Here is a 13,353-nt window from a genome sequence, read left to right as displayed (position 1 = left end):
GGCATCCTAGACTTAACTCCGAGGCATTGCTCCACCAGATCGAATAGTTAGGGCCTAAGAAGTCAACGCCAGAAGCATAAAATACAATATAAATATAACAGTTTTTCCATCGTATAAAACGAATAATTTCAACCGGTGTGAATGTTATGGTCATTTCTACATGCCGAGCAACCTAGGCTTCACCCCAGGGCGTTGTTCCACCAGGTCGAATAGTTAGGGCCTAAGAAGTGAACGCCAGCAGCATAAAATACAATATAAATTCAACAGTTCTTCCATCATATAAAACGAATAATTGCACCCAGTATGAAAGTTATGGTCATTTCTACGTTCCGGGCAACCTAGGCTTCACTCTATGGCGTTCTTCCACCACATCGAATAGCTACGGCCTCAGAAGTAAACGCCTGAAGCATAAAATACAATAAAAATACAACAGTCTTTCCATCCTATAACAGGAATAATTGCAACCCGTGTGAAAGTGATGGTCATTTGTACGTTCCAGGCAACCTAGGCTTCACTCTAGGGCGTTGTTCCACCAGATCGAATTGTTAGGGCCTAAGAAGTCAACGCCAGAAGCATAAGATACATAATAAATATAACAGTTTTTCCATCGTATAGAACGAATAATAGCATCCAGTGTGAAAGTTATGGTCATTTCTATGTTCCGGGCAACCTAGGCTTCACTCTAGGGCGTTGCTCCACCAGATCAAACAGTTAGGGCCTTAGAAGTCAACTCCCGAAGCATAAAATACAAAATAAACAGAACAGTTTTTCCATTGTATAAAACGTATAATTGCTACCAGTGTAAAAGTTATGGTCATTTCTACGTTCCGGGCAACCTAGGCTTCACCCTAGGGCGTTGTTCCACCAGATCGAATAGTTAGGTCCTAAGAAGTGTAAGCCAGAAGCATAAAATACAATATAAATACAACAGTTTTTCCATCATATAAAACGAGTAATTGCAACCAGTATGAAAGTTGTGGTCATTTCTACGTTCCGGGCAACATCGGCTTCACTCTAGGGCGTTGCTCCACCAGATCGAATAGTTAGTGCCTTAGAAGTCAACGCCAGAAGCATAAAATACACTATAAATACAACAGTTTTTCCAGCGTATGAAACGAATAATTGCAACCAGTATGAAAGTTAACGTCATTTCTACTTTCCGGGCAACCTAGGCTTCACCCTAGGGCGTTGCACCAACAGATTGAATAGCTAGGGCCTTAGAAGTCAACGCCGGAAGCATAAAATGCAATAAAAATACAACAGTTTTTCCATCGTATAAAAGGATTAATTGCAACCAGTATGAAAGCTATGGTCATTTCTACTTTACGGGCAACCTAGGCTTCACTCTAGGGCGTTGCTCCACCAGATCGAATAACTAGGGCCTTAGAAGTCTACGCCCGAAGCATAAAATACAATATAAATAAAACTGCTCTTCCATCGTATAAAACGAATAATTGCACCCAGTGTGAAAGTTATTGTCATTTCTACTTTCCGCGCAACCTAGGCTTCACCCTAGGGCGTTGCTCTCAACAGATTGAATAGTTAGGACCTTAGAAGTCAATGCCCGAAGCATAAAATGCAATAAAAATACAACAGTTTTTCCATCATATAACAGGAATAATTGCAACCAGTTTGAAAGTGATGGTCATTTCTACGTTCCGGGCAACCTAGGCTTCACTCTAGGGCGTTGCTCCACCAGATCGAATAGTTAGAGCCTTAGAAGTCAGCGCCAGAAGCATAAAATACAATATAAATAAAACAGATTTTCCATCGTATAAAACGAATAATTGCTACCAGTGTAAAAGTTATGGTCAGTTCTACGTTCCGGGCAACCTAGGCCTCACTCTAGGTCGTTTTTCCACCAGATCCAATTGTTAGGGCCTAAGAAGTCAACGCCAGAAGCATAAGATACAATATAAATATAACAGTTTTTCCATCGTATAGAACGAATAATAGCAACCAGTGTGAAAGTTAACGTCATTTCTACTTTCCGAGCAACCTAGACTTTAACCCTAGGGCGTTGCTCCAACAGATTGAATGGTTAGGGCCTTAGAACTCAACGCCCGAAGCATAAAATGCAATAAAAATACAACAGTGTTTCCATCATATAACAGGAATAATTGCAACCAGTTTGAAAGTGATGGCCAATTCTACGTTCCGGGCAACCTAGGCTTCACTCTATTGCGTTGCTCCACCAGATCGAAGAGTTAGTGCCTTAGAAGTCGACGCCAGAAGCTTAAAATACAATATAAATACAACAGCTTTTCCATCGTATAAAACGAATAATTGCAACCAGTATGAAACTTATGGTCATTTCTACTTTCCGAGCAACCTAGGCTTCACCCTAGGGCGTTGTTCCAACAGATTGAATAGTTAGGGCCGTAGAAGTCATAGCTCGAACCATAAAATGCAAAAAAAATACAACAGTGTTACCATCATATAACAGGAATAATTGAAACCAGTTTGAAAGTGATGGCCAATTCTACGTTCCGGGCAACCTAGGCTTCACTCTATTGCGTTGTTCCACCAGATCGAATAGTTAGGGGCTAAGAAGTCAACGCCAGAAGCATTAAATACAATATAAATATAACAGTTTTTCCATCATATAACAGGAATAATTCCAACCAGTTTGAAAGTGATGGTCATTTCTACGTTCCGGGCAACCTAGGCTTCACTCTAGGGCGTTGCTCCGCCAGATCGAATAGTTAGGGCCTTAGAAGTCAACGCCAGAAGCATAAAATTCAATAAAGATGCAACAGTTTTTCCATCGTATAACAGGAGTAACTGCAAACAGTGTGAAAGTACTGGTCATTTCTACGTTCCGGGTACCCTAGGCTTCTCTCTAGGGTGTTGTTCCACCAGATCGAACAGTTAGGGCCTAAGAAGGCAACGCCAGAAGCATAAAGTACAATATAAATATAACAGTTTTTCCATCGCATAAAACGAATAATAGCAGCCAGTGTGAAAGTTATGGTCATTTCTAAGTTCCGGGCAACCTAGGCTTCACTCTAGGGCGTTGCTCCACCAGATCAAACAGTTAGGGCCTTAGAAGCCAACGCCCGAAGCATTAAATACAAAATAAATAGAACAGTTTTTCCATTGTATAAAACGAATAATTGCTACCAGTGTAAAGTTATGGTCATTTCTACTTTCCGGGCAACCTAGGCTACACCCTAGGGCGTTGCTCCAACAGATTGAATAGTTAGGGCCTTAGAAGTCAATGCCCGAAGCATAAAATGCATTAAAAATACAACAGTTTTTCCATCATATAACAGGAATAATTGCAACCAGTTTGAAAGTGATGGTCATTTCTACGTTCCGGGAAACCTCGGCTTCACTCTAGGGCGTTGCTCCGCCAGATCGAATAGTTAGTGCATTAGATGTCAACGCCAGAAGCATAAAATACAATATAAATACAACAGTTTTTCCATCGTATAAAACGAATAATTGCAACCAGTATGAAAGTTAACGTCATTTCTTCTTTCCGGGCAACCTAGGCTTCACCCTTGGGCGTTGCTCCAACAGATTGAATAGTTAGGGCCTTAGACGTCTACGCCGGAAGCATAAAATGCAATAAAAATACAACAGTTTTTCCATCATATAACCGGAATAATTGCAACCAGTTTGAAAGTGATGGTCATTTCTACGTTCCGGGCAAACTAGGCTTCACCCCAGGGCGTTGCTCCACCAGATCGAATAGTTAGGGCCTTAGAAGTCAACGCCAGAATCATAAAATACAATAAAGATGCAACAGCTTTTCCACTGTATTAAACGAATAATTTCAACCAGTGTGAACGTTATGGTCATTTCTACATTCCGAGCAACCTAGGCTTCACTCTAGGACGTTGATCCAACAGATTGAATAGTTTGGGCCTTAGCAGTCAACGCCCGAAGCATAAAATACAATATAAATACAACAGTTTTTCCATCATATAACAGGAATAATTGCAACCAGTTTGAAAGTGATGGTCATTTCTACGTTCCGGGCAACCTAGGCTTCACTCTAGGGCGTTGCTCCGCCAGATCGAATAGTTAGGGCCTTAGAAGTCAACGCCAGAAGCATAAAATTCAATAAAGATGCAACAGTTTTTCCATCGTATAACAGGAGTAACTGCAAACAGTGTGAAAGTACTGGTCATTTCTACGTTCCGGGTACCCTAGGCTTCTCTCTAGGGTGTTGTTCCACCAGATCGAACAGTTAGGGCCTAAGAAGGCAACGCCAGAAGCATAAAGTACAATATAAATATAACAGTTTTTCAATCGTATAAAGCGAATAATAGCAACCAGTGTGAAAGTTATGGTCATTTCTACGTTCCGCGCAACCTAGACTTCACCACAGGGCGTTGTTCCACCAGATCGAATAGCTAGGGCCTAAGAAGTGAACGCCAGCAGCATAAAATGCAATTAGAATACAACAGTTTTTCCATGATATAAAACGAATAGTAGCAACCAGTGTGAAAGTTATGGTCATTTCTACGTACCGGCAGCCTAGGCTTCACCCCAGGGCGTTGTTCCACCAGATCGAATAGTAAGGGCCTTAGAAGTCAACGCCCGAAGCATAAAATACAAAATAAATAGAACAGTTTTTCCATCGTATAAAACGAATAATAGCAACCAGTGTGAAAGTTATGGTCATTTCTACGTTCCGGCAACCTAGGCTTCACCCCAGGGCGTTGTTCCACCAGATCGAATAGTTAGGGCCTAAGAAGTGAACGCCAGCAGCATAAAATACAATATAAATACAACAGTTCTTCCATCATATAAAACGAATAATTGCATCCAGTATGAAAGTTATGGTCATTTCTACGTTCCGGGCAACCTAGGCTTCACTCTATGGCGTTCTTCCACCAGATCGAACTGTTAGGGCCTAAGAAGTCAACGCCAGAAGCATAAGATACAATATAAATATAACAGTTTTTCCATCGTATAGAACGAATAATTGCAACCAGTATGAAAGTTAACGTCATTTCTTCTTTCCGGGCAACCTAGGCTTCACCCTTGGGCGTTGCTCCAACAGATTGAATAGTTAGGGCCTTAGACGTCTACGCCGGAAGCATAAAATGCAATAAAAATACAACAGTTTTTCCATCATATAACCGGAATAATTGCAACCAGTTTGAAAGTGATGGTCATTTCTACGTTCCGGGCAAACTAGGCTTCACCCCAGGGCGTTGCTCCACCAGATCGAATAGTTAGGGCCTTAGAAGTCAACGCCAGAATCATAAAATACAATAAAGATGCAACAGCTTTTCCACTGTATTAAACGAATAATTTCAACCAGTGTGAACGTTATGGTCATTTCTACATTCCGAGCAACCTAGGCTTCACTCTAGGACGTTGATCCAACAGATTGAATAGTTTGGGCCTTAGCAGTCAACGCCCGAAGCATAAAATACAATATAAATACAACAGTTTTTCCATCATATAACAGGAATAATTGCAACCAGTTTGAAAGTGATGGTCATTTCTACGTTCCGGGCAACCTAGGCTTCACTCTAGGGCGTTGCTCTGCCAGATCGAATAGTTAGGGCCTTAGAAGTCAACGCCAGAAGCATAAAATTCAATAAAGATGCAACAGTTTTTCCATCGTATAACAGGAGTAACTGCAAACAGTGTGAAAGTACTGGTCATTTCTACGTTCCGGGTACCCTAGGCTTCTCTCTAGGGTGTTGTTCCACCAGATCGAACAGTTAGGGCCTAAGAAGGCAACGCCAGAAGCATAAAGTACAATATAAATATAACAGTTTTTCAATCGTATAAAGCGAATAATAGCAACCAGTGTGAAAGTTATGGTCATTTCTACGTTCCGCGCAACCTAGACTTCACCACAGGGCGTTGTTCCACCAGATCGAATAGCTAGGGCCTAAGAAGTGAACGCCAGCAGCATAAAATGCAATTAGAATACAACAGTTTTTCCATGATATAAAACGAATAGTAGCAACCAGTGTGAAAGTGATGGCCAATTCTACGTTCCGGGCAACATAGGCTTCACACTATTGCGTTGCTCCACCAGATCGAATAGTTAGTGCCTTAGATGTCAACGCCAGAAGCATAAAATACAATATAAATACAACAGTTTTTCCATCGTATAAAACGAATAATTGCAGCCAGTATGAAACTTATGGTCATTTCTACTTTCCGAGCAACCTAGGCTTCACCCGAGGGCGTTGCTCCAACAGGTTGAATAGTTAGGGCCGTAGAAGTCAACGCCCGAACCATAAAATGCAAAAAAAATACAACAGTGTTACCATCATATGACAGGAATAGTTGCAACCAGTTTGATAGTGATGGCCAATTCTACGTTCCGGGCAACCTAGGCTTCACTCTATTGCGTTGTTCCACCAGATCGAATAGTTAGGGGCTAAGAAGTCAACGCCAGAAGCATTAAATACAATATAAATATAACAGTTTTTCCATCATATAACAGGAATAATTCCAACCAGTTTGAAAGTGATGGTCATTTCTACGTTCCGGGCAACCTAGGCTTCACTCTAGGGCGTTGCTCCGCCAGATCGAATAGTTAGGGCCTTAGAAGTCAACGCCAGAAGCATAAAATTCAATAAAGATGCAACAGTTTTTCCATCGTATAACAGGAGTAACTGCAAACAGTGTGAAAGTACTGGTCATTTCTACGTTCCGGGTACCCTAGGCTTCTCTCTAGGGTGTTGTTCCACCAGATCGAACAGTTAGGGCCTAAGAAGGCAACGCCAGAAGCATAAAGTACAATATAAATATAACAGTTTTCCATCGTATAAAACGAATAATAGCAGCCAGTGTGAAAGTTATGGTCATTTCTAAGTTCCGGGCAACCTAGGCTTCACTCTAGGGCGTTGCTCCACCAGATCAAACAGTTAGGGCCTTAGAAGCCAACGCCCGAAGCATTAAATACAAAATAAATAGAACAGTTTTTCCATTGTATAAAACGAATAATTGCTACCAGTGTAAAGTTATGGTCATTTCTACTTTCCGGGCAACCTAGGCTACACCCTAGGGCGTTGCTCCACCAGATCGAAGAGTTAGGGTCTAAGAAGTCAACACCGGAAGCATAAAATACAATTCAAATACAACAGCTTTTCGATCGTAGAAAACGAATAATTGCAACCTGTGTGAAGGTTATGGTCATATCTACGTTCCGGGCAACCTAGGCTTCACTGTAGGGTGTTGCTCCACCAGATCGAATAGGTAGGGCCATAGAAGTCTACGCCCGAAGCATAAAATGCAAAATAAATACAACAGTTTTTCCATTGTATAAAACGTATAATTGCTACCAGTGTGAAAGTTATGTTTATTTCTACGTTCCGGGCAACCTAGGCTTGACTGTATGGCGTTGCTCCAACAGATCGAATGGGTAGGGCCATAGAAGTCAACACCGGAAGCATAAAATACAATTCAAATACAACAGCTTTTCGATCGTAGAAAACGAATAATTGCAACCTGTGTGAAGGTTATGGTCATATCTACGTTCCGGGCAACCTAGGCTTCACTGTAGGGTGTTGCTCCACCAGATCGAATAGTTATGGCTTTAGAAGTCAACGGCCGAAACATAAAATACAAAATAAATAGAACTGTTTTTCCATCGTATAAAACGTATAATTGCTACCGGTGTGAAAGTTATGGTCATTTCTACGTTCCGGGCAACCTTGGTTTCACCATAGTGCGTTGTTCCACCAGATGGAAGAGTTAGGGCATAAGAAGTCAACGCCAGAAGCATAAAATACGATTTAAGTAATACAGTTTTTCCTTCGTATAAAACGAATAATTGCAAACATTGCGAAAGTAATGGTCATTTCTACGTTCCGGGCTACCTAGCCGTCATTCTAGTGCGTTGCTCCACGACATCTAATAGCTACGTCCTTAGACGTCAACGACAGAAGCATTAATTACAATAAAGGTGGAACAGCTTTTCCATCGTATAAAACGAATAATTGCAACCAGTGTGAAAGTTATTGTCATTTCTACTTTCCGGGAAACCTAGGCTTCACTCTAGGGCGTTGCTCCACCAGATCGAATATTTAGTGCCTAAGAAGTCAACGCCAGAAGCATAAAATATAATATAACTACAACAGTTTTTACATCGTATAAAACGAATAATTGCTACCAGTATGGAAGTGATGGTCATTTCTACGTTCCGGGCAACCTAGGCTTCACTCTAGGGCGTTGTTCCACCAGATCGAATTGTTAAGGCCTAAGAAGTCAACGCCAGGAGCATGAGATACAATATAAATATAACAGTTTTTCCATCGTATAGAACGAATAATAGCAACCAGTGTGAAAGTTATGGTCATTTCTACGTTCCGGGCAACCTAGGCTTCACCCGAGGGCGTTGTTCCACCAGATGGAATAGTTAGGGCATAAGAAGTCAACGCCAGAAGCATAAAATACGATATAAGAACAACAGTTTTTCCATCGTATAAAATGTATAATTGCAAACATTGCGAAAGTAATGGTCATTTCTACGTTCCAGGCAACATAGGCGTCACTCTAATGCGTTGTTCCACCACATATAATAGCTACGGCCTTAGACGTCAACGACAGAAGCATAAAATACAATATAAATACAACAGTTTTTCCATCATATAAAACGAATAATTGCAACCAGTATGAAAGCTATGGTCATTTCTCCTTTACGGGCAACCTAGGCTACACCCTAGGGCGTTGCTCCTACAGATTGAATAGTTAGGGCCTTAGAAGTCAATGCCCGAAGCATAAAATGCAATAAAAATACAACAGCTTTTCCATCGTATAAAACGAGTAATAGCAACCAGTGTGAAAATTCTGGTCATTTCTACGTTCCGGGCAACATAGGCTTCACTCTAGGGTGTTGCTCCACCAGATCGAATAGTTAGGGCCTTAGAAGTCAACGCCCGAAGCATAAAATACAATAAAAATACAACAGTCTTTCCATCCTAGAACAGGAATAATTGCAACCCGTGTGAAAGTGATGGTCATTTGTACGTTCCAGGCAACCTAGGCTTCACTCTAGGGCGTTGTTCCACCAGATCGAATTGCTAAGGCCTAAGAAGTCAACGCCAGGAGCATGAGATACAATATACATATAACAGTTTTTCCATCGTATAGAACGAAAAATAGCAACCAGTGTGAAAGTTATGGTCATTTCTACATTCCGGGCAACCTAGGCTTCACTCTAGGGCGTTGCTCCACCAGATCCAACAGCTAGGGCCTTAGAAGTCAACGCCCGAAGCATAAAATACAAAATAAATAGAACAGTTTTTCCATTGTATAAAACGAATAATTGCTACCAGTGTAAAAGTTATGGTCATTTCTACGTTCCAGGCAACCTAGGCTTCACCCTAGTGCGTTGTTCCACCAGATCGAATAGTTAGGGCCTAAGAAGTAAACGCCAGAAGCATAAAATACAATATAAATACAACAGCTTTCCCATCATATAAAACGAGTAATTGCAACCAGTATGTAAGTTATGGTCATTTCTACGTTCCGGGCAACGTAGGCTTCACTCTAGGGCGTTGTTCCATCAGATCGAACACTTAGGGCCTAAGAAGGCACCGCCAGAAGCATAAAATACTATATAAATATAACAGTTTTTCAATCGTATAAAACGAATAATTGCTACCGGTGTGAAAGTTATTTCCATTTCTACGTTCCGGGCAACCTAGGCTTCACCCGAGGGCGTTGTTCCACCAGATGGAATAGTTAGGGCATAAGAAGTCAACGCCAGAAGCATAAAATACGATATAAGTACAACAGTTTTTCCATCGTATAAAATGTATAATTGCAAACATTGCGAAAGTAATGGTCATTTCTACGTTCCAGGCAACATAGGCGTCACTCTAATGCGTTGCTCCACCACATATAATAGCTACGGCCTTAGACGTCAACGACAGAAGCATAAAATACAATATAAATACAACAGTTTTTCCATCATATAAAACGAATAATTGCAACCAGTATGAAAGCTATGGTCATTTCTCCTTTACGGGCAACCTAGGCTACACCCTAGGGCGTTGCTCCTACAGATTGAATAGTTAGGGCCTTAGAAGTCAATGCCCGAAGCATAAAATGCAATAAAAATACAACAGCTTTTCCATCATATAACAGGAATATTTGCAACCAGTTTGAAAGTGATGGTAATTGCTACGTTCCGGGCAACTTAGGCTTCACTCTAGGGCGTTGCTCCACCAGATCGAATAGTTAGTGCCTTAGAAGTCAACGCCAGAAGCATAAAATACAATATAAATACAACAGTTTTTCCATCGTATAAAAGGATTAATTGCAACCAGTTTGAAAGTGATGGTCATTTCTACGTTCCGGGCAACCTAGGCTTCACTCTAGGGCGTTGTTCCACCAGATCGAAAAGTTAGGGCCTAAGAAGTCAACGCCAGAAGCACAAAATACAATATAAATATAACAGATTTTCCATCGTATAAAACGAATAATAGCAACCAGTGTGAAAATTCTGGTCATTTCTACGTTCCGGGCAACCTAGGCTTCACTCTAGGGCGTTGTTCCACCAGATCGAAAAGTTAGGGCCTAAGAAGTCAACGCCAGAAGCATAAAATACAATATAAATATAACAGATTTTCCATCGTATAAAACGAATAATAGCAACCAGTGTGAAAATTCTGGTCATTTCTACGTTCCGGGCAACATAGGCTTCACTCTAGGGCGTTGCTCCACCAGATCGAATAGTTAGGGCCTTGGAAGTCAACGCCCGAAGCATAAAATACAATAAAAATACAACAGTCTTTCCATCCTAGAACAGGAATAATTGCAACCCGTGTGAAAGTGATGGTCATTTGTACGTTCCAGGCAACCTAGGCTTCACTCTAGGGCGTTGTTCCACCAGATCGAATTGCTAAGGCCTAAGAAGTCAACGCCAGGAGCATGAGATACAATATAAATATAACAGTTTTTCCATCGTATAGGAGGAAAAATAGCAACCAGTGTGAAAGTTATGGTCATTTCTACATTCCGGGCAACCTAGGCTTCACTCTAGGGCGTTGCTCCACCAGATCCAACAGCTAGGGCCTTAGAAGTCAACGCCCGAAGCATAAAATACAAAATAAATAGAACAGTTTTTCCATTGTATAAAACGAATAATTGCTACCAGTGTAAAAGTTATGGTCATTTCTACGTTCCGGGCAACCTCGGCTTCACTCTAGGGCGTTGCACCACCAGATCGAATAGTTAGGGCCTTAGAAGTCAACGCCCGAAGCATAAAATACGAAATAAATAGAACAGCTTTTCCATTGTATAAAACGAATAATTGCTACCAGTGTGAAAGTTATGTTCATTTCTACGTTTCTGACAACCTAGGCTTCACCGTAGGGTGTTGCTCCACCAAATCGAATAGGTAGGGCCATGGAAGTCAACGCCCGAAGCATAAAATACAATAAATATACAAGAGTTTTTCCACCGTATAACAGGAATAATTGCAAACAGTGTGAAAGTGATGGTCATTTCTACGTTCTGGGAAACCTAGGCTTCACTCTAGGGCGTCGTTCCACCAGATCGAATAGTTAGGGCCTAAGAAGTCAACGCCAGAAGCATAAAACACATTAAATATACAAGAGCTTTTCCATCGTATAACAGGAATAATTGCAACCAGTGTGAAAGTAATGGTCATTTCTACGTTCCGGGCAACCTAGGCGTCACTCTAGGGCGTTACTCCACCACGTCTAATAGCTACGCCCTTAGCAGTCAACGCTAGAAGCATAAATTACAATAAAAATGCAACAGTTTTTTCAACGTATAGCATGAATAATTGCAACCGGTGTGAATGTAATGGTCATTTCTAGGTTCCGGGCAACCTAGGCTTGACTGTAGGGTGTTGCTCCACCAGATCGAATAGGTCGGGCCATAGAAGTCAACGCCCGAAGCATAAAATACAAAATAAATAGAACAGTTTTTCCATTGTATAAAACGAATAATTGCTACCAGTGTGAAAGTTATGTTCATTTCTACGTTCCGGGCAACCTAGGCCTGACTGTACGGCGTTGCTCCACCAGATCGAATAGTTAGGGCCTTAGAAGTCAACGCCCGAAGCGTAAAATACAATAAAAATACAACAGTCTTTCCATCGTATAAAAGGATTAATTGCAACCAGTTTGAAAGTGATGGTCATTTCTACGTTCCGGGCAACCTAGGCTTCACTCTAGGGCGTTGTTCCACCAGATCGAAAAGTTAGGGCCTAAGAAGACAACGCCAGAAGCATAAAATACAATATAAATATAACAGATTTTCGATCGTATAAAACGAATAATAGCAACCAGTGTGAAAATTCTGGTCATTTCTACGTTCCGGGCAACCTAGGCTTCACTCTAGGGCGTTGCTCCACCAGATCGAATAGTTAGGGCCTTCGAAGTCAACGCCCGAAGCGTAAAATACAATAAAAATACAACAGTCTTTCCATCGTATAACAGGAATAATTGCAACCCGTGTGAAAGTGATGGTCATTTGTACGTTCCAGGCAACCTAGGCTTCACTCTAGGGCGTTGTTCCACCAGATCGAATTGTTAAGGCTTAAGAAGTCAACGCCAGGAGCATGAGATACAATATAAATATATCAGTTTTTCCATCGTATAGAACGAATATTAGCAACCAGTGTGAAAGTTATGGTCATTTCTACGTTCCGGGCAACCTAGGCTTCACCCGAGGGCGTTGTTCCACCAGATGGAATAGTTAGGGCATAAGAAGTCAACGCCAGAAGCATAAAATACGATATAAGTACAACAGTTTTTCCATCGTATAAAACGTATAATTGCAAACATTGCGAAAGTAATGGTCATTTCTACGTTCCAGGCAACATAGGCGTCACTCTAATGCGTTGCTCCACCACATATAATAGCTACGGCCTTAGACGTCAACGACATAAGCATAAAATACAATATAAATACAACAGTTTTTCCATCATATAAAACGAATAATTGCAACCAGTATGAAAGCTATGGTCATTTCTCCTTTACGGGCAACCTAGGCTACACCCTAGGGCGTTGCTCCTACAGATTGAATAGTTAGGTCCTTAGAAGTCAATGCCCGAAGCATAAAATGCAATAAAAATACAACAGCTTTTCCATCATATAAAAGGATTAATTGCAACCAGTTTGAAAGTGATGGTCATTTCTACGTTCCGGGCAAACTAGGCTTCACTCTAGGGCGTTGTTCCACCAGATCGAAAAGTTAGGGCCTAAGAAGTCAACGCCAGAAGCACAAAATACAATATAAATATAACAGATTTTCCATCGTATAAAACGAATAATAGCAACCAGTGTGAAAATTCTGGTCATTTCTACGTTCCGGGCAACCTAGGCTTCACTCTAGGGCGTTGTTCCACCAGATCGAAAAGTTAGGGCCTAAGAAGTCAACGCCAGAAGC

The sequence above is a fragment of the Calliopsis andreniformis genome, unplaced genomic scaffold (assembly GCF_051401765.1).
Source record: "Calliopsis andreniformis isolate RMS-2024a unplaced genomic scaffold, iyCalAndr_principal scaffold0004, whole genome shotgun sequence".
Classification (NCBI taxonomy): domain Eukaryota; kingdom Metazoa; phylum Arthropoda; class Insecta; order Hymenoptera; family Andrenidae; genus Calliopsis; species Calliopsis andreniformis.
Note: the sequence above shows the minus strand (reverse complement) of the source record.